Below are 27,448 nucleotides of genomic sequence, written 5' to 3' on the forward strand. Positions count from 1 at the left end.
TAATGGATCACTTTCCGATGAAAGGAATAACGACATGACTGACTCATGGATGAAAGTGACGGATGGTCTATGCCCTACGAAAGTCCCAAAAACATGAAGACTCCTTAATAAAGAAAAAGAAGTTCATGACATCGTGAGGAGTTCTTCATGCAACTAGTTGTCCCATCATCTCCACCTAAAGCGCTGTTGCAGGTCCCTAATTAAGAGGGAGCCTGGAAACAAGTTTCTAACTTGGTAGAAACTTGGAAGCAAATTCCCAAGCCAAGAGGGATCTTAGGTACATTCCTTCCATAGGAATGAGTACATTCCTTCATTGGAATAGGTATATCCTTCCTAATTAAGAGGGATAGATAGACACATCATTCTTGTCTTCACTTGGGAAGACAAAATGGAGGATTGGGTAAACATTTGGCATCAGATTCTCTTTAAGGATGGGTTAGGCATCCAAGATAAGAAGAGGACCAATATTGTTTGAGGACTAGGAATCCAAGATAAAAATAGTCCTCGTGGAACATACTCTAAGAGAACCTGGGTGGGGTATGTTCCAAGAGAGACAATGATGAGGGTGTCTATACATCATTGGTCTTGCCAACATTGAGCTCTGATCTTGTGGAGAGATAGAGTTGTTAGTCAACTAACAAGGCCTTGTTATGTGACAATGATGGTTGATATGATGCTATACAGATGGATTACCAATCCGACTCTTCTTATGAGAATTCTTCAGATTGAGAATGTCCAAGTACCTTGTATGGATTATGAATACCTCCCTAGTTATGAGGGAGTGTTGAAAAGTGTAACTAGGTTTGGTCTTCATAATGACATGTAATTATGATTTTATGTAATTGATGTAAAGAAGAAAATAAAATTATTTTTGTAATGTTTGTCTCATGGGTTTCATGAGCAAGGAATTTTATTTTAGTTAAGGCTCCCATTGAGCCTTTAGGATTAGTCATCATGTCATAAAATTCTATAGAGTCAATGTCAAATATGAAAGACCCATTTGGGTATGTTACACATTGTAAAAGAGAATTTATTTGTGTCATAAGCCCTCCAAGACATTGTCACAAACACTCCTTGATGTCGGCCCAAGGATGACTCTAGAAAAGGCATGTCAGCCTAGACAACAGTTCAGGTCGTCTAATTATTGATGGGCAAACCACTATAAATAGGCAGCTCAGCCTTCATTCTAGATACAGATTTTCGGTAAAGGAAAAAGGCAGAAAAGAACTGCGAATTTTATGCAAAAGGAAGTCGAGAGCCAAGCGAAGGAAGGATGTGTCTTATCGAAGCAAGTTTAGCATTGTTTTGGGTTAGTCTCTTCGCACGTGTGGAAGAAACTAGGGTTTCTGCAGTAGGGTTACATCAGCCCTAGTAAAAGTCAAGCAAACGGTCTACACGCCATCATTATTGCTAGCTGAAGTAACAAGGAATATCCCTCAAGATAAGCGAAGGAGAAGCACACCAAGAAAGTCCATAATTCAGCCCACACGTGTGTCCTTTAGAGATTTCAGGCAGCCGAAATTGCAGATTTGTGGAGGAAGGCCGAAACTTTAGAGTAGCTGAGATTAGCAGTGCATGAAGGCAGTTTGACTTGTGTTGACTTGGGCAAGAGGAAGAAGTAGTGAAGGAAGATCTTGTGACTTGGACTTGGAGAGATTGGTGTGTCAAGGGTCTTGGTCATGGTCTTGGTATTCGTCAATTGAAGTCTCTATAAGAAGAAGAATTCATTTGGGTTTTTCTCTCAAGTTGGAGAGGTTTTGGCCCTAGCTGATCGCCTACATTCTATGTCTCTTGTCTCTTTATTGTTTATGCATTGGTAGTTGTTTGATGAAGAAAAACACAATAATAATCTAAGTAAAGAGAAGATCCTAATCTAAAGAAGTAAAAAGCATTCACAAGCAGTTATCATTAAAAGAGAAATCACCTAATTGTTATTGCCTAGATTTCTCAACACATAGGAGGTCACACTGATGCAGTCCCTCAAATATATTCATGCACCTACTTGTCAACGGTTATGGACATACTTTTTAAAAGTTAAAAGGGCACACTACTTTGCAATGTCGCAGTGGAAGAGGTAGTGGAATACTTTATGCAAGAATGAGGACACACTTAGCTGGAGATGACTTCTTGTTTATTGTTCTTAGCACATCAAAGCAGGTATTGCTAGCCTATTCTTAGGCCCATTCATGTGTTGATATCACAGAATGTGTGATGGCCAGACAACTAGGGAGGCTGGTTATCATTTTAACACCTCAAGGGAGGCACACTTCAGGCTTACATTCTAATCTATACATACACCTAGTTTTCAGCAATTGCATGCCCATTTTTAGTAGCTAGCGAGGATGCGGCCATTGGAACAGTCACACATCTATACTGGATCGAATGCATGGTACATTCACTTTCAGACCTAATAGCATGAGGGCACATCCTTCAAGGAGACCTGGGGTCTACTAAATGATGCAGAACAAACTATAATAGGGTTAGATAATATTCAATGAATTTTAATCTTTGCAATTTTTTACTTGTAATTGCCTATTGAGGCCTTGACATGAATGATAACTGAATACTTTCTTTGGCTGATAATTTTGTGTTGACATTACAGCATTCTCAATTAGAACAATTGATTCCGTAGGGTTTATGGAATTTTCTTCCCAGGATTAATGAAGTTTTTGTGAACCAAAGTTGTTTCTCGCGACCCCAAAGTTTATAGGGTTAGAAATTATTTCCCTTGGAGAGATTAAGATATCAAGTCACCAAGAAAGGTCTCTGAGCAGATTTTATCCATTAGCATAGGGATTCTCTTAGCCCTATTATCCACCCTTTTGTCCAAGACAAGATGAGATAGTTAATGAATGTTGTACAAGGTCTTGAATCAGGGTTTTGTAGCACTATCATCTGTCAAGCTCCTTCCAGATGTGTCACCTCAAATATGTTGAGGACACTGGATAGCTGATGAAACAAAGAATTCTGAGCATGAGGTCAATATTAGTCTTGCAATGGGTCTCCCTGTAGCAGATGTTGCCAAAGAAAATCTCTGACGTGATTATTTTTGAGGTCTCACATTGTCCCAGCGTGCTGTTGCCCATTTGTGTGAAATCAGATTGCTATCTGAGATATATCAGCATGAAAAGGGTATGAAGACGACCCTCTTACACAAATAGCTAACAGTGCAACATATGGAAGTTTGGCATGTGCCAATGGATGTGTATTTTGCTGGAAACATTACTCCAATCCTATAGGAAAGGGGATGAGGTGTGAAATGTATGGTCATTTACAGATGCTTGAAGGAACCATTGAGCAACATATAAAGAGATTTTAGTGGCAAGGATAAACAGAGACTAAAAGTTTTCTTATGACAGCAGTGGACCAGTGGCAGCACGTTGTCTCTATTAGGTAACGATATTAACTGTTTCTAGATTTACATTGAAAGAGCATGACTCAATGCAGCGAACTAAGAAAAAAATGGAGGAAAGATACCTGTAACAGCAAGCCCACATTTGATCCGTAGATAAGAGTATAATTGGTAGCTGTGACAAATTTGGAGTGATTATAGGTAGCCCGACAAATGATAAAGAAGATGGGACGGTGAAGTTCTTAACCTGAGGTACTCTATGTCAAATGGTTGCAGGTTCTGAGGCATATGTGCACAGTAATTACATGAGAAGCGCTCCCATACTCTTCTTGTAGAAATGTGGTGTGGTGGTCTTTATATTCTTGTGCCACATGTAAATAATTGGTGAGCCAGCCTATCAAATGGTGCTGAACCGACCTTAGGTTCGGAAGATGTGAAACCAACTTTGAAGGAATGCAAGGGCCAACCTACCAATATTGAGTTTGACTTTAAGAAGTCAGGTTGACAATGGAGAGGATTGTTTGAAGGAGGCTCATCATTTGGGGTGCTTTGGGAGGATAGATGCTTGTCATAAGATCCACTTAACATGGATAATTCATTGGCATGGTTTGACAAAGAAGCAACCCTTATGAAGGGATTTTTTTGTGACTTGACTGGTGTGTCCATTTGTATGAGATGGCATGGAGGCCAGGGTCTGACTATTGAAGCCCACTTGCCCACTTCTGGGAGCACTTGGAGGCTGTGTTGCTGATTTCATGGCATGTTTTAACACTAGTTAAAGACTTATTCTTTGCAGAAGTGGCTTTGAATGAGGGATTGTAGAAAATCCTTGAAACCTTGCAACTACTAATGAGAGCAAACTGATCACAAAAGACACAAGATTTCTCTACCAAAAATCTGCAGAAAGAAAACAATGAATAAAAACACAATCACACATAGAAGACAAAATATATCTAGGGAACCCAACTGGTAAAAACCCCTGCTTGCTTGTATTAAATCAACTGAGCAATCTGATCTATTACATAGAAACTGCTTCAAGCCTGAAGCTCCCTGCAATACTAATCAACTCTGTACAAGACTTGCCTAACACTTAGGCAAATAATGCCTGCTAGGAGCCTCCTATTTCCTAGCACAGAATGTCCCTAAAAATAAGAAAATCCCCTATTTTCTTGTGCAAATCCCAAGAGAAATTTCCCTGCTTGACTCTCAAGCCTGTACACATAAACTTGTATACAATAATGATTACAACTTGTGCCTTCATTCAATCTCATTAGGCAATTCGAATTGCATGACCTACTAGGGCTAAATTTAGCAATTGTTATTGTTAACTAAGAGTAATTTGAGTTAACACAAAGTCAAAATACTCAACTAAACTCATATCTATCTCTATTCTAGAACTAGAGATCAGTTAACTGACGGCACTAGAGTTAACTCCACTAAATAGCTAATTTTAGTCATCAACTAGTCCACAACTCACTGCACGCCATCTAACTCAAATTCACTGACTATAAATCAGTGGTAGGCCACATCACATGTGTTAACTGAAAGCTAACTCAAGCAACTATGAGACTGAATTCAAATTGGCATCTTTGACTAAGGCACAAGTCAAAGAAGTCATTCCTTGCTACATTTTGAAGATGGATGCCAGCCATGCCAAAAGCCCCTTATACCCCTTCATTTTGGGGATTTGTCACTTTTGTTGGCTTGTTCCCCTTAGAGTTTGTACACATGGCATGAATGCCTCTAAAATTTTGTAAATTAATTAATTAAAGAAAAGGGCCTTTGGCCCCTCCATAGGCTAGAACGGGGTATTTTAGTCTAAAAAGTAATATTTTAATGGCAGAGTTATTTGAGCACCTCCTATAAATACAGGTGCACTTCCTCTAATTTTCTCATGTCTGGACTGGAGGAGAAATCCCCTAGCAACTCTCAAATTTCCACTTATTTATTGATTTTGGCTATGGAGGAATAATTAGAGTGATCTTTTGGAGCATTTTATTGATGTGGATGGTCCTATTTTCCTCATGGATATTCATAGATTTCAAGATGACAAGGACTTGTTGATGTGGATAGGTGTCTCTTTACGGATGATTACTGGTGAATTTTGATGCTATGGAATAATAAACGAGTTATCTTCTTCCAATCTTGTCTCTTGTTGATTGAAAAGAGTTATCAAATATTCACCTTAGTTTTGTTGGTATTTTTATCTCTTTATCCCCCTTGGGCAAGATTTTCACCAAGTTGTTCGAGGATACTTTCATTAAACTCCCTCCCTTATTTATCCTCCAAAATTGTTGGGCTCCTATCCCAAGCCTCTAGGATACCTTGGTTAGTTTACCCTATCCCTTGAGGCTAAATCTGCTCCAAGACTCTTTGTGTTAGTTTTTTGTAGCATCGGAGGTGTTCTAGTCTCGAAGCTTTGTGGAGATGCTAAAACACATGATATCTCCATAATCCATAAATTGTTTCTAGAAATTCCACATAGAAGTGCCTCAATTCTATTATTAGCGTATTTTTAAATATTTCCTAAGTCTAAACTTAGTGAATACGACTAATTAATCAATATTAACTGAAATAAGGTGTGAATCATCTAGAAACTCATATGGATCGACTCTGATATGATCTTGGCCCTTGATTAAGTTTTAATCTTGGTCGTTGGAGGTCCAATAGTAAGAAAAAGTTAATGGGGGGATGGAGAGCACACTTGTGGGGTTCAATTTCCTTGGTAGTTTGATTTTCAGAGCGCAGCAGCAGTTGCTGAAAAGCCAGAGAAGGAAGAAGAGACAGAGAGGGGCAGAGACAGTGATCTGGAGGAAGTGCTCCAGATCCGAAGAGGCAGCAGCAAGAGGCCGAGTTATTCCCAGTGAGGCAACGTAGAGCACTGCGCAGTCAGCTTCAGAGGGCAATTCAATTTAGCTGGAGGAAAAATCGATTCAGCTTCCAAAGGCCTAGAAAGTCTTCCAGAAGGCCGGAGAATCATTTTCCTCAATAGAGAAAGGTTAACGACTTCATCAAAGGCATTTTCAGGCTAGATGTCCAAGGGTCTGTGCAAGCACTGTGCAGAAGCCAGCGTGAGGTGTCTAGGAGGACGAGTTTCTAAAGCAAAGTTGTGTCAAGGTGGATTGTGGAGGAAGGTAAATTCCCTTAGATAATTTTGCCAGATTTTCTTGCTATTTGGATTGCAGTTGGGCATCCATAGATTGTACTCAGATTTCACTACTACATAATAATAAAAACCCTCAGTTGTTGCACCAGTTTTCCCAAGTCGGGTTTTCCAAGGACACTTGTCCAAAACTAACTGTGTTAATTATTGTATGTGCGCTAGAATTTTCTCAGTTTCCAACACTATTTTCTTGAGTAGTTTTATTTGTGAAGGTCTCAGTGTGAATTATTTGGTATTTGTCGTAGAAGATAAATTGTTAAATTAATTAACCGTTAGAAAAATAATTTTCATTAGCCGGGAAGCTCAGAAGCGAAAAAGAAAATTTCTTTGTTCAAAGGGAGCAACAGGCCAAATTTTTTTGGTGTTGCGCAGTACCTAGATAGGCATTTCGAATTGTTGGGCAAGGGTTCGATTTTTAGTAGTAGGTTGGCAGAAAAGTCGATTTGCCCAGAATAGTGATTCCAGCAAGTCCGATCTACAACAGGAGGAGTTGAGGTGGGCTCTAGAGAAGAGTACCATCAGTGGCAACAACAATAAGGGCTTTATGGGTGAGAAGGACAACGAAAATATGGCCCTAGCATCCAAGGGTCCTAGTTAGGGGTAGGGGGAAAAGAAGAAGAAGAAGGACTTGTCAAAGGTCAAGTGCTTCAGATGTGGTGAGTTCAGTCACTACAGTACTCAGTGTCCTCTCAGAAAGAAGGGCAAGCAAAAAAAGCAAGACCAGGCAGCAACATCTGCGGAAATTGAGAAGTTGTCTTCCAAGGTGGAAGAAGAGTTTGCCATGTGTGCAACTATACCTCTAGGAGTGAGGTGGGGCGACATGGAGGTGTAGTCCCAGAGTTGCAGAGATTGTGCAGGGTCCTTTAAGGAGTCCACCTCATGGATCATTACCTAGCTACGGGGGACCACAGTAGTCAGTAGCAAGATGGATCAGTGCCAGTGATGCAGTCAGATTCCGAGTGACAGTTGCAGACTAGTAGCAGTCAGATGTTGAGGAGAGCAGTGCAGTGTTGACAACAGAGCAGGTGGCTCAATGCAAAGTTGGCAGCAGCGCAGATTCTTCAGTGACAATGCAAAGGCTAGTAGCAGTCAAGACTCAAGAGATAGATACATCATACTGAACACATTTGATTTAGTATTTAGGATGCTTCTAAGTTGCATTAATTGCAGTTGCAGCAGCAACAAAGGAGAGGGAGTTGCAATGTAGATGCAGGGTTGGCAGCAATATGGTAGTGTCAGTAGCAGCACAAATGTAGCATCGGGGTTGCGCAGCAGTTGGTGGACAACAACCAGACATCTGCAAAGTGACAGAGGGTGGTACAGAAACAGGGTGTTGTAGTAATATGTGTAGCACTAAAGAGAACACCTTCCTCGCTAAGAGGGAGTGTTAGTTTTTTTGTAGCATCGGAGGAGTTCTAATCTCAAAACTTTGTGGAGAGGCTAAAAGACATGAGATCTCCATAGCCCATAAATCATTTCTGGAAATTCCACCTAGAAGCGACAAAAAGATTAGTGGATTCCTCATCCCTCTCCAAATTCATCGAGGGTGAAATCGAAGCAGAGAATATTATCAAAATGGCATAGTGGAAGCTTCTGATGACCTACCTAAAAGATCATTGTATTAGGAAGTCCGGATCTAAGGGTGGAAGGAAAGGCAGATGCCTTGGTTGGAATAAGTTCGGCCATTATGCAAAGGAGTGTCTGAGGTAGGGACACATCACTTGATGATGATAACAATCATTCCAGGGACATCTTCAATGATCAGAGGAATGGAAAGTAATGCAGGTCATCAAGGAAACGGCCGACTCTTCAAAGAAAGCAAAGAACCCCAGGTATGAAGAATCAAATGTTGTTTTTGATAAGATAAAAAAGCGTTATCTTGTATTGGCCCTCTGCTTCAGATTCTTTGGGAATCTGGGTTATTGATTGTAGTGCTCCAAAGCACTTCAACGGATAGAAGGGTGCTCTCTCTAATTTGGTAGAGATGGAAACAATCGTGAGATTATACTTGGAGTCGATGCCACCTATCCGGAAAGGGTGTAGGAAATATTACCCCTCAATTGAATGAGGGTAACTCGATTCATTTACAAAATCTCTTTTATGTACCTGATCACAAGAAGAACCTGGTGTCCATTTAGGTAATGGAAGTCAAAGGTTTCAGGGTGGCATTCATCAATGGAAAGGTACGTGTTTGAAAATAGAATTTTCAAAAGATGCTTTTACTCATGGGTTCAGGGTTGGCAATTTGTATCAAGTTGCAGGATGTTCCATTGGGGACCATCTCAGTTGACACATCTCATCTATAGCACTAGAGGTCTACTTATTATAGGACCCTACACGATGTGAGTCAAATGGTGACTGGGATGCCTAAATTCAAGAAGAGCATGAAGGTACATGTCTGAGATGTACGAAGGAAAATCTTACAAGGGGACCATTCCCCTCATGTAGCAGGTCCACAGGTTTGGAACAACCTGAGGGGTTTGAGATTCATGATCGGGAATCTCATGTATGCAGGTGGAAGAAAGCCCTCTATGGCTTGAAGCAAAACACCCCGGGCATAGTATGAGAGGATTGATAGCTGTCAGATGAAGCTGAGATTCACTAAGAGTGAAGCCGATCCAAACCTTTGCTTGAAGGTTATGGATTATAAACCTCTCATACCAACACCTTCTGAGGACGACCTATTTCTAACAGGTGCAGACCCTCTCATTTGCAGAAGTAGGAGGGAGTTGGATTCCGGATGTGGAATGGTAAACTGCAAGCCCGCGACTACCTCGAGGATCTTAACTTTCAGAAGTTATATGGTAGTGATGCCGGACCAGATTTGGGAAATGCCTCTGAGTCTCATAAAGTCATTCGCGTTGATGTTCTTGGTGAATTTCCATCCAGACATATGATTTGTAGTTAGTATGATGAGCTCATATATGGTTGAGCCTCACTGGATTGGTGCCAAGAATCTTCTAAGATATCTTTAGGGCACAATCTCTCATGGATTGAGATACACTGCCGGAAATGTGAAGCTGCATGATTATTCGAATGCTGACTAGGCAGGCAGTGTGGAGGGTCGCAAGATCACTTCCAAGTGTTGGTTCTCTTTGGGTTCTGTTCGATATCCTGGATGAACAGGAAGCAAAAGTCGGTTGCTATAAGCACCGCTAAGCCCGAATACATAGCTACGAGTATGATCTCGTGTGAAGCTACCTGGTTGTGGAAGCTCTTCAGCGAGCTGTTTGTACACATGATGGATACCACCGGGATCCTCTATGTCAACCAAGGGGGGGATTCGATTGATGAGGAACCATGTATTCTATGATTGCTCCAACATATAGACATCAGATACTACCTTATCTGGGATATGGTACGTCGATGAGCGAGGAGGCTCTATCACCTTGAGACTGATGTACAAGGAGGCTCTATCGCATTGAGACTAATGTACAGGTCGCAGACATTCTGTCAAAGCATCGGGGGAAAGTTAAAATTTGTGAATTTCCCAAATGACTTGGAGTCATTGAGAGACCTTCTTATAAAGGTCCTACATGATTCACGCATTGAGCTCTGGGAGCTCCGGGGGGCTTGGGGTACTGCTTGGAGCAACAAGTGACCATAGGACGACTCACCCTCCCCTAATGGTACGATGTGTACAGGGTGAATGGCTCAGCCTTCCCCTGTGATACCCCGAGGCAACTTAGGGACAGGATGAATGGTTCTCCTGTCGAGGCATCTTACCCATGCAATTTGGGACTCGTGGGAAGAACCTTTCTTCCAGCCTATGAGTAGGGAAATGGCGTTAGGGACCACAGTAGTACTATCGATGGACGCATCGTTGTATCTACTGTACTCCCTATGCTAGATGACCTCCATTGATCTGGGATCAATGAAACTGATCAGGGGTCAGTATGAGTGGTTTGAGACACTCTCTTGTGATATTGATCTGGGATCAATAAAACTGACTTCGGGTCAGTAGAGAATGGTATGAGACATTCTCAATCAATTCTTCTTCTTCATGGTTCAGCAGAGCAGAGTAGAGCACAGTAGAAAAGAGCAGAGCAAAACAAAGCAAAGCAGTGCAGGGCACTGATGGCAGAGATAGTACAATTGGACATATGGATCAGTGGATGGAGTTCTCCCTAGTTGAGAGGGAGTGTTAAAATTGGCAACTAGGGCCAAACTCCATGTAAGTCATCTTATTTATGCCAGCTAATATTTTTCTTGGATCCCTCTCATCGAGAGGTGGAAGATTGATCTAAAGATAATCTGATTCTGATAAGTATTCGTGGAGTTATGAATTTATTTATGTTATAAGACAATTTGTCAAGGTCGGCCAGCAACTAAACAGCACCCACATGTGCTCAACGTTTTAGTATAAAAGGAGATGACTCGAGAGTCATTTCACACACACTTCTCTCTTGATTTCTCTCCACTTGTCTTGTGGAAGAGAAATATAGGAGTAGAAGCCCTAAATGCGTTCCTAAGGAGGAAGCCCTAAACACAGTTCTAAAGTGGATGCCCTAGCCGCAGTCCTAAGGAGGATGATCTAGCTCTTGACGCAGCCATGGAGGAGAGATCTAAACATTGTCCTAAAGAGGCCATGACACCTAGCCGCAGTCAAGGAAGGATCTATCTACGCTAATCTAAAGAAGACTCACACACGCAATCAAGGAGGGTTAGGTGCCCTAGGTAATAAGGGATGACACAACAATCCTATACATTGTCCTAACCTGGCTGTTAGGGAGGCCTAGGAAATTTTGGACAGAATGATTTGGAGAAGACATAAGAAGGAGAATTTGGAGAGGAGATCTTATGTTCAGGCCGCAGGTTAGTAGGAACCTCAGTGAAGGAGAAAAGGCTAGGTCTGTAGCCTTATCATGACTGTTTTGAGGGCTACACAACCAAGCAAGAGCGCTGAGTTGTGCAAGGGAGATCTGGGCTACTTGTGACGAGTTTGAGGGTTGTATTCCTGTGATCTAGGGCAGCGGGTGCTACAGCAAGAGACCAAGCCCTGTTCTGAAGTAATCACAGGGCTAGTTGGAGAGTCTTGGAGCTAGGAATTAGCCTTAAGGACAGCATGTTGGAGCAGCAAGCTTAGAAGGGAAGACCGCAGTTGTAGGAGGCCTTAGGAACTGATTGGAGGGGTCTAACAAGGACTGTTAGGAAGCCCTAACCAGTTTGTTGCAAACATATCAGACCTCAATACAGTGAGCTAAGGCATGTTGACTATGACATCTCTTGTAGGTGTTGGATCCTAGATGAGGATCAGTGTGAACCAGATTGTTGGGCAAACTGTGGGAGCCAAATTAGTGGTTGTACATAGTGGTATGATACATTGGTATTTAGTGCAGCAAATTCATGGTGCTGCTATGGTATGGCAAAGCATAATGGGACAACCATGACATAGTGCAGCAGTGGCACAACAGGACAGCCATGACATTGTGCAGCAGTGGCACAACGGGGCAGCCATGACATCGTGCAGCAGTGGCACAATGGGACAGCCATGACATTGTGCAGCAGTGCCACAATGGGACAGCAAGCATGTGCAACATGGTGTTGCACGATGAGGTGCAGCATGATTATGAGATGCAGCACAATGATAGGTGAAGGAGTCACCTTGGAGAATCAGTTGAAGCAGCATGTCTTCAATTGATCTCACGTATCATCTTATTAGAGATGATCTATGCTCTTATCTAGATAAGTCAAAGTGTTGAATTTTGTTGCAAATTTACTACCTCTCTCTCTCTCTCTCTCTTTGATGAACTATTGAAGAACATATAAGAAGAATCGATCAAGGGTTTCCCACATCGGGGTTTGTCCCTGGGCAGCGCCACATCTTGTGTCCTCGTCTTGGCTTGTCTTCAGCGATTTATGTTTATGTTCTATCTGCAGTTTACTTTAATGCTGATGTGATTACTAATCTGGAAAAGGTATTGAGCTAACTGTGAAAATTTAAATAAATTGCTCTAAGCATAGAACATACCTAAACTTAACAAATCTTTTGATGCATTTCAATATTTTTGGAGCTGAAATTTTGTTTTCTCTTGGAGCCATCTTCTTGATCTTCGATTGGATATATCTATTGTTATCTTGTAAGTAAATATTGCTGAAGATTTTTGTAGATGAAAAATGTCTAATGTGTGAAAATTTTGTAACTAGCTTTTTCTTTTGTGCCCTAATTGTTGAATATCATTACAAAAGATGGTTATATTGCAAATTTGTGCATGTTAGTCATTAATAACAAGTAAATGAATGTTCCTAGTGGAGTAGAACTTGTTTTTCTTCCATAAAAGTCCATTATTTTGGATGGGTAAATGTTAAAAAGTGCTTGCTAGGGCATTACTTTTTAGCCTCCTTGAAGACAATTTCGGCCAAATTTTGAATCACATAGACTCCATAGCCCAAGGAGTCTTGATGTGAATTGCATTAGAGAGAAGCTTTTACAAAACCACTTGGACAACTTTCTGCATTGATGTTTCCTTAGATCTCCTCCAAATTTGAGACAATTCCCATAGTCGGGTTGTGAGAAAACTCAAACCCTAGCTGCAATCCTGAAAATCACCTTGAAAGTCTTGGTGAAGGGTCTTGTTGAGGTTCTTTGCACATAAAACTCAGAGGAAGTTAATCATTTTGACCCTTTTCATTGTCCTAGCTTGATCTAGCGTGCACCTAGGAGGTTTTCCTCCATGATAAAGTCATAAACCCTAAATCTTGTGTGGACCCAATCTACGTCTCTCAAATAGCAAAAGCCCTCTTGAAGATATATGATTATCTCACAAATCTGCTTGAGAGATTCTATATCATATTGAGGGTCTTGACCTTAGGAATACTCATTGTTGTCAAACACGCCCCAAACCCTAGGTCTAATTCTTCAACCTTAGGTCTTTCTTGGGGAGCAATTAAGCTTCATTGAAGCAAGTGAGCCTCATATCGAGCCTCTCTTTTGAATGGGCCTTGGAAATCACATTATACCTAGTTGTTGATCCTACCATTATTAGTGATTTCCTTCATACTAGGACTCATCCCATCAGCGAAAGTCTGTAAAGAGCAAGGGACACTAACTAAGGTGATAGTGGGTCTTTGTCTCATTGTTTTTTATCATTTAGTCTAGTAGTTGTCCCTTAGGTACCCTCCTAGGATCCCTACTAGATTGTGTGGCAACATAGACCCAAATAGGGAAGATGATGAAATAGGGCATGTAATGTGCGGAGGGAAGTGAAAAAATTGAAACGGGAAAACGGGACCGCGGTACTAAAATCGAGGTTTCCCAAGTAGTACCCATCCTGAAGCTATAAGCTAGTAAGGGAGATCCCACAGGACTAGGGTTGAGGAGTGACCACCCATGCAAGGTGAGGGAACAAGACTACAATCAAAACCCTTCCTCCTTCCAAGTCACCCAATAATCTATACCCAAGTGTGCCCGATGTTAAAAAAGCATGATCACCCAAGTGTGCCCAAGGATTAAAAAGCATAATCACCCAATTGCACAATGAAAGGCATACCTTTAGGATTAGAAAGCCCACCTTCAAACATACGCTCTCGATAGATGGGCGAGGAGACATACAATTGGCTCAGGGAGCGAAGATCAACTGGCACAATATCGGCTACACTAGTGGTTGTCAAGGGTTGTTGGTTGTCTATGGAAGACAAATCTAGGAGAAAAACTCTCCTATGGGGTTACCCACTGGTGGTGGGTAGCACTACACATTAAACCAAGTAATCAAAATCAACACTCTTGATTGGCCTTCCTTTCTAAAAAAGACCAGCAATTATAGTAGTATTGGGATGGCTAATAATATAACGTGATAAGTCAATGTTGATAAGCACCAACAACAAAGGACAAGACCAATTAAATAAATTAAATTATGGGTAGAAAAAGAATGAACCATTGTAAAAGGTTGAAGCACCTTCAAAAATATCGATGGGAAAAGTAGCATGAAAATTTCATTTTTTGTGTTATATTTTTACCTATATCAGGGAAAGATGCCCTATATAGAAAAAGCATGGATTCTACTACTAATGAACCCAATTAGTTAATTCTTCACATGCATTTCCTTCATATAATGGGGCAATGATAAAAACCAAGGACAATTGGGGTGACTATAGAAACAAGGAAGGATGTGCCTCCCATTTTACCAACTAATGAACTAAGCCTATGGTATAACATTGCTTGTTGCAACAAAAGTCTTGTTAGGAAAAGGAGGGATTGGATAATAAAATCCAAAGGTAGGCTAAAAGCACAAAGGTTGTTTATGGGCCAAAAAGGAGGGCCAAGAGGTTAAAGGGAATTAGAGAGGCCAAAAAAGGGGGCCAAGAAACCAAAATATGATGTCATGAGGTCAAAAAAAGGTGATCGTGAGTGTGGGAAGAGACCAAAAGAATAGGTGAGAGGTTGAAATGGAGGTCGAGAGGTCAAAATGACCACACAGGAGCACCAAGCCCCCGAATTTTCCTAAGCAAACATTTTAGAAAATAACCAACAAATTTTTCACAAGAAAAAGAAAAAGAACAAGAAAACTCTCCCCCTAGGCATTGGAGGTACCTAACAGAAGTGTTTGAACAACTCAAGTCAAGCAAGCTAAAATAGGAAGGCTTATACTCAAGGCATGAAGGGAAGGAAGTGTTAAAAGCAACACATAACAAAATAACAAAGGACTATTGTAGAGTTTGGCACACATGGACCACAAACACACTATTGACTATGGAGGAAAATGAATTATGGATAAGGCAAAGGCATGAAACTATGATAAGCAATGCTACAAGTGAAATGGTTTATAGTCACACTAATTATGACAAATATGATGCCATGAGGTCAAAAAAAGGTGATGGTGAGGTGTGGGAAGAGGCCAAATGAAAAGGTGAGAGGTTGAAATGGAGGTCTAGAGGTCATTTCAGGAAAGAACCAATAGATTTATAACTCAAAAAATAGAAAAAGAACAAGAAGAACTTTCCCCAAAGCGTTGGAGGTACCTAACAGAAGTATTAGAATAACTCAAGTCAAGCAAGCTAAAGTAGGAAGGCTTCACTCAAGGCATGGAGGGAAGGAAGTGTCAAGAGCAACACATAACAAAAGAACAAAGGATTAATGTAGAGTTTTACACATATGGACCATAAACACACTATTAACCATGTAGGAAAATGAATTATGGATGAGGCAAAGGCATGAAAATATGATGGGCAATGCTACAAGTGCAATGGTTCACAATCACACTAATTATGACATAAATATTATGTCTTGAGGTCAAAAAAAGGTGATGGTGAAGTGTGCAAAGAGGCCAAATGAATAGGTGAGAAGTTGAAATGGAAGTCAAGAGGTCAAAATGACCAAGCAAGAGCACCAAGCCCCCAAGTTTTTCTAAGCAAACATTTTAGAAAAGAACCAACATATTTGTCACTCAAAAAATAGAAAAAAGAACAAGAAAACATAACTCAAGTCAAGCAAGCTAAAGTAGGAAGGCTTACACTCAAGGCATGGAGGGAAGGAAGTGTCAAGAACAAAGGACTAGGATAGAGTTTGGCACACATGGACCACAAACACACTATTGACTATGGAAGAAAATGAATTATGGATGAGGCAAGGGCATGAAACTAAGATGGGCATCGCTACAAGTGCAATGGTTCACAGTCACACCAATTATGACATAAAGCATGTCATTGGCAATGCTAAGACTAACTTGAGGATCCAAAAAAGACTAAGAGGCAAGTCACACAATGGCTTTGACTCAGATGTTATGTAGGGTGGGCCAAAAAATGTGGGCTATGCAAGTGGACACGCTACTGCAAGAAAAGGAAAACCAAAGAGGGGAGGATGAGTGGATGGAGGAAGCATGGAAAAGACATTTGCAACATATCCTAGGCTATTAACAATGATAGAACGATTTTCTTCTTGTATAACATTCATGAATAATCAATGGATCAATGAAGGCAGCATGGCAAAGTAAAATTGTACAAGGTTCCATGCTATTAATTGTGATAGGAGGATGTATCTTGCCTATAGAAATGGGACTACTAAGTTGCCCCTTCTCTTAAAAGACATGTAGAATAAGAGAAAAAGAAAGAGTAAGCAAAACAATGTAGTAGGTGTTGATTTGTAGCTCAGGCAAGTACTTCTGCACGGGCCTTATGTCTAGGCGTGTAGAAGTTGCCCACATTCTCCTTAGAAAAGTTGCTCAAGTGTGAGAAAGATTACTAATGCACCTTAGCCTAAGTCTAACTTAGGAAAAATCATATGTCATTATGTCAGATTATTGAGCTAAAAGAAACTTAGGAAAAGTAAATTATTTACTTTAGTGATTATGTTTTAATCTTAGCCAATTGATCTCAAGTGAGGCGAGATCTAATCTCAGCCATTAATCACTTTAGAAATTAGGGTTAGGGTTAAGGATTTAGCTCAATATAAAGTTATAAAAGCAAGGCCAAATAAAGGAGAAAAACACACAACAACAACACAAGTTTGTGAGAGGCATCTCAGTGAGCAATGTGTTGGGTCTGAGCGAGTGTAGAAAGGCCAAAGGAAGATCATGGATCGATCTAGGACAGATCTGTAGGATCACATCCAGGGTTATTTTTGTATTTTGTATTTCCTCACTTAGGCCATTATCCCAAGACGAGAGCCCAGATAAGTTTTAGACTATTAATGAAAAATTGTGATTGGGCAAGATCTATTGTGTCATTGTGATTGAGATCGATATATTTGCTTCCCCTAATTTTATTGTCTTAATGAACCTAGCTATGTATTTAATTAGTAGATCTGTTAAGTTTGTTAGAAATTAAGTGTTGAGTGCTAGGTTTGCAAGAAGATTATCAATAGGGAGTTCCCCTACTAAAGAGAAAAAAAACTACAAAGAGAGCAAATTGAAGAGAAACAAGGAACAATCAGAGAAGCGAGGATAAGTGAGTATCAAGGATTGTAGCAAACATTCTCTAATAAATAGAGGAAAAGAGACCCCGCCAATATGGGTGGGAGTAAGCATGACAATTGTTTAGGTAATGACAATGTTAATAAAAAAGAGAGGAAGGGCATAAAAACTTTAATGCACCAAGAGGAGATGGAGAGAACCAAGGTCCCCAAATGAAAAGGGACAAGAAGGCCTCTTACTCAAGAGAATCCTATGTTGACTTGAGAGAGAATCCACGAAGCTAAGAAAACACACCAAAGGGTCACAAATAGAAAAGACCTTGTTGAGAGACAAGACAACCCAATTATTAAAAAGAGGGTAAATGAACTAGGAAGGGAATGGGAGGTATGGGGATGGGGAGGAAAACTCCCCCACAAACAGAAAAGAAATATGGGGAGAGGATTTTCACCTAAAAATCAAGGAATACAACCCACATCTAGCGGGTTTAAGCCACAAGGAACCATTGATAATGAACTAGCTCAAGGCTCTAATGTGGGGCCATAGTGGGTCACAAAAAATGTAACAGATAGTTCAATAGTCAAAATACTTGTCTTGGTCTAAGGAAAGTGGACGACTCAAGAGCTAGCTTTTGAGCTAGGTAAGGTCCATGGCTAATAATGGGAGGAGGCAATGATAGGTTGAAAAGAGAAGATTCAATAATCTAGGGGAGTTGTACTTGTTTGAATGTATATAACTTCATGCTTTACATGTTTTGCATATGTCGTAGTAAAAGAATTAATGCTTCATTTATCTAACTCCTTTCATGTTATCCTATTTAGTATGTTTTTCATGTTATCCTATTTGGTATGTTTAGACTAGTTAGCAAAAGTACAAAAGCAAGGGAAGGGAGATAAATTCCTTCAAAATAATTGAAAATTCCCAAAAAATAAAAATAAAAAATTGGTTCCTTAGGCTAGTATCTTTTGGTACTTCATATGGCATCTAGTTCTATTCATCTTAATAGAGACATGCACCAAGCTCACACACAAAGCAGCACTTACTAACATCATCCCTAATCATGAACACAAACCCACACTATTTTGTGACACAAGGAGGGAATACGGGCTACTAAGGAATCATGGACATCAACGAATCGTTATGGAAAACATCCCAAAGATGAAGGAACAAAATGAAATTTGACATACAAAGTACATGGCATTAATATACTTACATAGTTGGCCAATGTAATCATATATAATCATGTGACTTTCAGATAACCCTGCCTCTACTGTCATCTAGTTCTTCTGGTGAAATTTTGGTGGACATTCTAAATAATAATTTTCAGCACCAATTAAATGACTAGAAGATTGGCAAAAAGGAGAATAACCATATAACCTGTAGGGCCAGTTGTAAAACAATTGAAAGAATGTCTATCTACCTGGTTCAAACTTGTAATCTGGTAATATTCCTCATCATCATCTCTCCTTCGACATGTGATATCATCTCTGTTATGATTGCAAACGAAGATTGAAAAACAATCAGTTTATAGAGCCATTCTAATTATATATAAATGATAAAATCAAACCAAACAAACAAACCTACCCAGGGAAAAACTCAAATGGCTCGTAGGTTGAAACAAAAAAATTCTCTCATCTTCTTCTTCAATGGCAAACCTTTGTAAACTGTTGCAAATCAAAAAGCTCAATGTAAACCATAAATCAAGCCAAAACAGATAACCAAGCACTATCAAACAAAGTCAAAGCAAACAAGCATTATTTTAAAATCAAAATAATCAATAAAAAGGTTTAACCTATAATTGAAACAAACAATAAAATGTTTTAAACAACACTTACAAATTAAACTCTTACAGCTCTAGGCACTCTAATACAGCAAGCAAAAACAGCTATCAAACTTCTCCACTGCAATGGGTTTTTCTTTACCCGTCTTTCTTCTGTTCTACTATACATCCTGCAACAAAATAAAATGTCCCAAGCAAACAAACGCAGCCACACAAATAACACACTCACAACTAATCTGAACATCTAAAAGACTTCAGGCAACCTTACTTAAGAATCGTCTTTAATGAAATTTGGCAGGACAGAGTTCTAAATAGTTGTTTTACGACCGATTAGCAAGACGTTTCCTATTGGGTGGGTTAGCGGTTGACCTAGATACAAAGTACGAAAAACGTTGTACGAGCGACCATACAGTGATATGGCATGGCACGTACCTATAACTTCGCACAAAATAAGTATGAAAAGACCTCCCTATACCACCAAGATGTCATGATCTCATCGTACCCTCTCCTCAATTTCGTACGAAAGGCACTGTCCTCTTTTTTCCAAGCGACCAAGTAAATATGCTTCGTCATTTCTCCTGCAATTCCACTTCCTCCTTTCTCCTGAAATTCGACTGCAAACCATTTGTGAGAGGGACAGACGAATACAGAATCATGCTTCAAATAAACTAAAACAAACCTGAGCTCTGTCATGTTCAATTCCTTGTGGCGAGCGCCCATCTTCAACCGTTTGCCTGTATCAAATAATGAACCAATAAGCAAGCCAACCGCCAAAAAATATGAAAAGCTGCGGAGGATCTGTATCAATAAGACCATAGAAAAACTAATTAAAACCCTTAGTGTGAAATAATATATAAACACCGTCAACCTCCCGTACAGTATCAAGAATACCATAAAACAATTCTGGCGGCTCTATGCAACAAAAATAAAATAAAAATGCCCCGGTGAAAAATAAAATAAAAATGCCCCGGTGAAGGATGCACACAGGTCAATACTGCACAAATTAATGTTAAAACCCATCCTCTATGGGGTTAGCTATTTACCTGGAGCATGCTTATCGATTATAGGTTCAGGACATATCTCAACTGTAAGTAAAACAGAGAAATGATCGAATGCTTGCCGACATGGACCGACGGAATTTGTACATGGACTGGCCGAATTTGTACCTGCAGAGAGAGTATATTGAGAGTCACCGAAAGTTTTTCGGCTTTTTGATAAACCGAGAAAGAAGAATCGGTACTTACCTAGCCTAATAGAACGAATGCGGCAAACGAGTGTACGATCATCCTTTGGCACGTTCGAATTAGTCCTGCGTGTCGTCTCATTCCCCAAATTCACTGCAAAACTTTTAAACACCGCATTAGACCGCGTCTGCAGCCGATTGAGACAGATAAACATATATGGAAACAAGTGAGAAAGCACAAGACAAATTCAGAATCCGAAACTTCTCGTTTCATAATCTCCCTCCATTGCGAACCCTTCTCTTCACCTGTTGCATAATTATTAAGCAGGCCAAAACCATTAGGCAAGAATTGCCCAAACAAATAAAAGCACAATCTCTACGGTGAACTTCCCTGTGATTTTCCACGGCTTCACTGTGCAATAGAAATAATGAATGAAAACTGTTGAACAGTTTGCGTTCTATGCATAGCCATTATCTACAAGGCATTTTTTCCCTGTACTAAACTTAATAGCAAAATCTATATATGTCGAAAAATAAACGCATACCTGTTCCTCCACTTCCCGGATCACAAGCGTTTCATCTCTTGCAATTCTTCTCCTCTACATAAATGCAAACAAAACAAAGTCGCCTGGGCAAGCAATGCAAACAGAATGGCAAAGAAAAGGAGAAAGCGCCAATTACAATCAAAACAGAAAAAAATCAAAAATCAAAAATAAAACTGTAAAAATCCAAAATGCATGGCCATGCAATGGAGGAAAACAACATTGACAGAAAACAAGGCAAACCAATGCAGTGCAGATGAGAAAAGAATATGAGAGGAAAGTGAGACAGTTCTGTGTGCTAGAAATTGTCTTATATACTCTCCCTTTCAAACGGTCACAATATCTCTGAACTCATAGCTGTTTGGGAAGGAAGTGGGCGTGCCATCAACATTCCACTTCCAATTGGAGTTCCATGCAAATCTGAAATCACCATAGAAAGGAAATTTGAATTCCTCTGCTTTTGTAAGGTTCCAGTATTATGGTTTGGTTTTTATTTCTTCACACCTCTCTCGCTTTCTTTAATTTGAACGTACCTTTTTTTATGAATAGAAACCACTTCGCGCGTGTGAAAAAAAGCAAAAGCATGCCATAAATAGAAGCTAACGGTGGAATATTTACCCAACGAGGTTAAAGAAGGGAGTAGGTGGAATATTTACCCAACGAGGTTAACGAAAGGAGTAGGTTATTTTTAGCTATGATTTTGTTTCTCTTTTTTCAATCAGTGAATTATTATTGAAATGGTGATTTTTATGTATGTGTTGTATATTTTTTTAATGGATTTATAGTTATGATTATTTATAATTTTAAATTTTTTAAAACACCTCAATCTTAATGGATTTATAGTTTTGATTATTTATAATTTATAATTTATAATTTTTTAAAATAATTTAATCATTTAGATTTATGGGTAATGTTAAAATGGAAATAATATTTTCAATTTACAAATAGCAATAAGAGTATATTTTTTTTATTACTTTTAATATTAAAAGGATATAATATTTTAAATTTAGAAATGGTAATAAGAGAGTATTTTTATATTGAAAATTTTATGGAAAAATAATTTTAAATAATAAATTGTTAACACTTTGTTTTGTTTAAATCATATTTGTATCTATTTTAATATAATTTTGTATGAAATAAATAGTGATGATATGTTTAAAAATCATAGTAAATGGTAAATTGTTTTTTAAATATTTGATAAAATGTGAAGTAGAATGTGTTAATGGAAATACTCATGTTAAGATATTAAAAATTATTTATTGTTATTGAATTAACTAAATTATTATTTGTTTATGGATTTAGTAATTTTGCAGTTTTAATTTCATTTTTTTAATATATGGTAGAGATATTGTATCTAATGTGTCATATCTTATAAATAAAAATAAAATAAAAAGATTAATGTAATGTATTTAAATTTGGTCAAAATTAAATTAAATTAAACTAAACTAAAAATAATAAAATAAAAATGGCCCATGCTATTTATGTGGAATATAACCTATTTAAAGGGGGAATTAAACCAGCCTAGATCCATATTAACTCTGGATCTAAATCTCTTGAGATGCAAACCTCTTTTGGAGTGAAAAGAGATTTGTTCCCTCTAGGTTGATCCTGAGTTAAGATGGATCTAGGTTGGTTATTAATAAGTTCACACCAATTTGATAGTAAAGCAATGACATTTTGCATTTGAAAAAAGACTAGTTATATTGAGGGGAATTTATTTCTCTCACTAACATCAAGAATTCTATAAATCAAAGCTTAGCTAACATTAACATGAACTCATTTCATTTACTAAGCTCATAATTTGTATGTGGAGTTAATGAAATGATAACAATAAATATAGAGAACACCCCTGAGTGCCTTTATTAAGTTATGGCTCTTCCAAGAGACATAGTAGTGGCAAAACAACAACAAATTCCATCTAATTTTCCAATTAAAATTCAAGTCATGAAAATAATAATGCAATCTATACATATCCAAAGAGAAATCACAAATATAATAAAATATATGCAAATATTCTACACTCAAGCATTATAGTATGAAGAGGCAAGTTCAAAACCTAAAATTTAAACAAGTACCTGTATAATGTTACCCAAATTTAAAGGTAAATTAGATAGTGAATGTTTAGATCCCTAAATTTAAAACATGGTAGTTTATCTTAAATCTTGTAAAAAGACAAAATAACAATAACAATAATAATGCAATATATAAATATCCAAAACATCACTTTGGAGGTAATGGCAAATGCCATGAAAGTATATGCAAATATTCTACACTTAATTCTCAAGAGGCAAGTTACAAACCTAAACCTAAAATTTAAATAGAGGCAATGTTACCCAAATTTAAAAGTAAATTAAATAGTTAATGTTTAGATCCCTAAATTGAAGCATGATGGTTTATCTTAAATCATGCTAGAGTGGATAAAACAACACAATATTGAAATGCAACACAATTCACTTAAAAAGTGTTTCCAAAATGGTGGATGATTATCGAACTCCATTTTTCAACCCACAATTCTACTTTGAAGTTAATATCATTGCTTCAAGTAGTGATTATAAATCAACCCTTATCCAATGGGATGACCTCTGGAATATATTAAAGGAGTGATTGTATCCTTTACACTCTTGTTAAAACTTAGTGGTAGAATGATTACAACTTCAACAATATTGAATACATACCATACAAAATTCACAAAGTTTATCAAGTTATAGGTGTAACTTCAATATTTAATAAAGAATGAATAAATATTTATCAATATATTCCATTTAATTATATTTATTAGTCATTATTAAATATATTAAAATTTATAAAGAAGAATTCAAAAAAAATATTATCTTTATGATTAAAGTTTTCGTTTTTCTTTTCTTTTCTTTTTATAGTGGGACAACCATCACTAGTTGAATGCAAGGAGATTCATCACTATTATTCAAGGAAAACCACGTCACCTCAAATTACCCATTAGTGGTCCATAGGATAGGCTTTCACACATACCAAATGCTTTTAGGTCTTGGGCAATTCAATTGCTTATGTCCAAAAAATTGGAACTCTTAACGAAATAGAAGTTGTTTTAGGACACACTTCAAACCCAAAAACCTTCAATATTTACCACAACACCGCTGTAAAATATAAAAATGAATTACAAAAATTTAAAATCTCATCAAAACCCACGGGGGCACTTCTATTGTGAAGAGTCTATCCATCCACAACACCACTGTAAAATATAAAAATGAATTACAAAAATTTAAAATCTCATCAAAACCCCTGGGGGCACTTCTATTGTGAAGAGTCTACCCATCAAACTTCGGATTTCAATGAATCTCTTGGATACTTCAGTTGTAAACCATAAAACTTTTCAAAAAGTCTCACTTATAGATAACCCCAAATTAAAGTCATTGAGTATAAAATTCAAATATCTTTTAGATTGATTTGTGATTCATTAATTTGTTTATGCTATATCATTGTTTCTCAATCCATCATCATCTTAGCTTTCAATTTTGGAAGTAATGTGTAGTTTAAATTTGCATAAAGTTTTATTTCAAAATTTCATTTGTTTCCCTATAAATTGTCATCATTTTGATAGATATATGTGTTTATCTTGGAATAACGTTTCTATAATTTCAATTTAGCTATTATTAGTGTAGCCATATAAATTAAAGGCATAGTCAAACTAATAGAAGAAATGACTTTTAGGTGGGAATCCAACAATATAATTTCTAGTGAGATTGTGATTTTTTGTTATTTAAAATAAAATTTTGAATACATAAATGGATTCAACACCCTCAAAGCTTGAGGCACTAGATCTTTGCCAAATTAAATAACTTAAACTTGGTTTTTAAAAATCTATACCAAATTTTGAACAAAATTGACAAGAAAAAATGCTCGAAAAACGGTCATGAATAAATTAAATGGCTAGTAAATATGGATAGGCAAATTCAAAATAAACATGAAAACACACACTATACATTTCAAGTTGTCTCAATTTAAAAAAATCATTAAAATTAACTAAATTATAACTTTATTTAAAATAATAATTATTACTATTAATGATAAACGAATTAACATATAATACATTTTTTAAAAAATGTGACAATATTCTTAACCATGGAGATTCACCCCAACTTTATTATGGAGATTTTTAATTTGTAAATAGGATTTATTATAATACTATGGGCTAATATCATGGTTTATCTATACCACATGCCCAAAAAATTATAACTCATTTCATATGACACTTGTTCATATGATATTTTTTAATTAATAAATTAAAATAAAAGGGAAAAAAATGTATAACTAATTTGAAAACAAACCTCACCATATGATTTGTTGGCACTATTTAGAATATTTTAAAATATTCTATAGAGGTTAAATTTTTACCATTCACCTAATAATTATTAATAAATAAATTAAAATTTCAATATAAACATACTATCGGTATAAATAAGTATTAGATGGACAAATGGTAAGGATTCAACCTTCACAAAATAATCTAGAACATTCTTAGTAGTAGTGAGGGATCAAAGATTGAGATTTATCATAAAAGTAGTTATGCCATTTTTGTCTTTTTAATTAAATTGATTAAAGATCCATCTTAACTCAAAATTAAAGAGGTTTAAAGATTAAAATTGAGGAAATATTTTCACGATCTCTCTCAGTAGTGCTTTATAGATCGAGACTATACAAAAATAAAGCATAAATTTTAGAAATACAGACCATAAATACATGAATCAAAATCATTACAATGTGATTCCCTAAAAAAAATTAAAACTTTTTCTTTAAGATATAAAAAATAAAACCTAACTTTTACATCCAAGGCATTCCATTAGCAAAACTTTAAAGGAAAAAATTAATTAACTTTAATAGTAACACTCTTATGCCAAATAACAACAATAAATAAAAGTATTTTTTGTCTTAGAATTTTCTTTTATTTACACAAATCATTTCCAAAAAAGTTAAAATTAAAAATAAAATAAAAAGAGAAAAAGAAAAAAGAAAAAAAAATAACTTTTTTTAAATTAAAAAATTACACGTAACAAACCTATCAAACTTTTCACTAATTTAAAAAAAAAAAAAAAAAACTCCACTTATAAAATACTTTGATAAATAAATAAAGTCTAATTTGGTATTTGAATCAATCACAAATAAATTCTAATTTGTTATTTATTATACACTCTCGAAATGGTTCATTCTAGCATGAAAACATCTTTAGGTTCGTTTAATCTAACACATTTTAATATAAATTTAAGAAATCAAATACATTGAAATTAGGGATTTAATAAACGTGTATTTAAAATAATTTAAATTTAAGAAAACTTATTCATCTTCAAGCTTTTTCTTTATTATTAATAATTCTTTGTGAGATTGACAACTCAAGATCTTAATCTTTTAATCACTTCTATAAACTTCCACGTCTATAGATAACTCTCATATAAAATGATTCAAATCTCATATTTGGTACAACAAACCAACACTTCGTTGCCTATAAAACATTATCATGCTCAAAACAACAATAATCATACAAAAGTAAAGCCTAAACTTACCTAAATCAAAATCATTGAAACGAGATTCCTTGATTTTTTAAAATATTTTCCTATAATATACTTTAATACAAAATTAAAGCAACTATAATTTTTCACGCATAAAGACTATAGATAAACAAATCAAAATCATGGGATAAAGAGAAAATAACTCTTATTTTTATTTTATTTTTTAAATTAGGAAATTATAATATATATTTTTTTAAATTTCCTTTATTTAAAAAAAAAACTTTGTCGAGCACAACAATAATTATACAAAATTAAAGCCTAATTTTTCAAACATAAAGACTATACATACATAAACAAAATCATTGAAACAATTTTTTTGAAATCTTTGCCTATAAGACACTATGATACAAAAATTTAGGTATTTTTGGTCTAAACACATTATTTTATTTACCACCATTAGCAAAAAGATTTAAAATATAATTTAAAAAATAAAAATAAAACAAAGAGAAAATAACTTTTCTTTTTTATTTTATTTTTTAACTTAAGAAATTATAATGAAAATGTTTTATTAGAATTTTCCCATTTTGTTTTTTCTTTTTTAACTTTGTATGGTGTTATGTAGGGGAAGGCTTACCTCTACCCATAATAGTCATCTGTGAGATTGACAACTCAAGGTCCTAATCCTTGAATCACTCTATGAATTTTTTGTGTCTATATATAGCTCTCACGCAAAAAAATTCAAGTATGGCACAACAAATTAACAATTGGTTAGTTGTGAAAATAGTGAGTCAAAATGTTTCACAAGGGTTAATTGGTTATTTTATTTTATATATATATATATGATTTCTCGTTTTATTATTTTATTTGTATGTAACTATATTCATTCAAAATGTTTTATTAATAATTATAATTATAATTTTTTTAATTTTATTTTTTATTAAATTTTATTTTTATTTTGTTTTTATCTAATTTGATTGAGTCAAAATGTTAAAAATTACAAATCTCTCTCATACCAGGGTAGAGAGTTTTTAAATTTTATTTTATTTTTATTTTTATGTAATTTAATAAGTCAAAATGTTTAACAAGACAAGACATGAAAGGACA

The 27,448-nt window shown here is 36.5% G+C and overlaps 1 long non-coding RNA gene across 2 annotated transcripts in view; it reads right to left on the reverse strand.

Annotated features, from left to right (window-relative positions):
• LOC149216397 (uncharacterized) overlaps positions 1 to 19,023 on the reverse strand; it is a 259,951-nt gene extending 240,928 nt beyond the window's left edge. For both annotated transcript variants that reach the window (XR_016250548.1, XR_016250549.1), the window contains exons 1-2: positions 18,944 to 19,023; positions 18,780 to 18,846 (exon numbers count right to left, since the gene is read on the reverse strand). This is a non-coding gene — a long non-coding RNA (uncharacterized LOC149216397). The remainder of the gene's footprint in view (positions 1 to 18,779; positions 18,847 to 18,943) is intronic.
• Positions 19,024 to 27,448: the final 8,425 nt, after the last annotated feature.

The sequence above is a fragment of the Pinus tabuliformis genome, chromosome 1_1 (assembly GCF_031772625.1).
Source record: "Pinus tabuliformis cultivar Carrire ecotype Pingquan chromosome 1_1, CPIR1, whole genome shotgun sequence".
NCBI classification, from domain to species: domain Eukaryota; kingdom Viridiplantae; phylum Streptophyta; class Pinopsida; order Pinales; family Pinaceae; genus Pinus; species Pinus tabuliformis.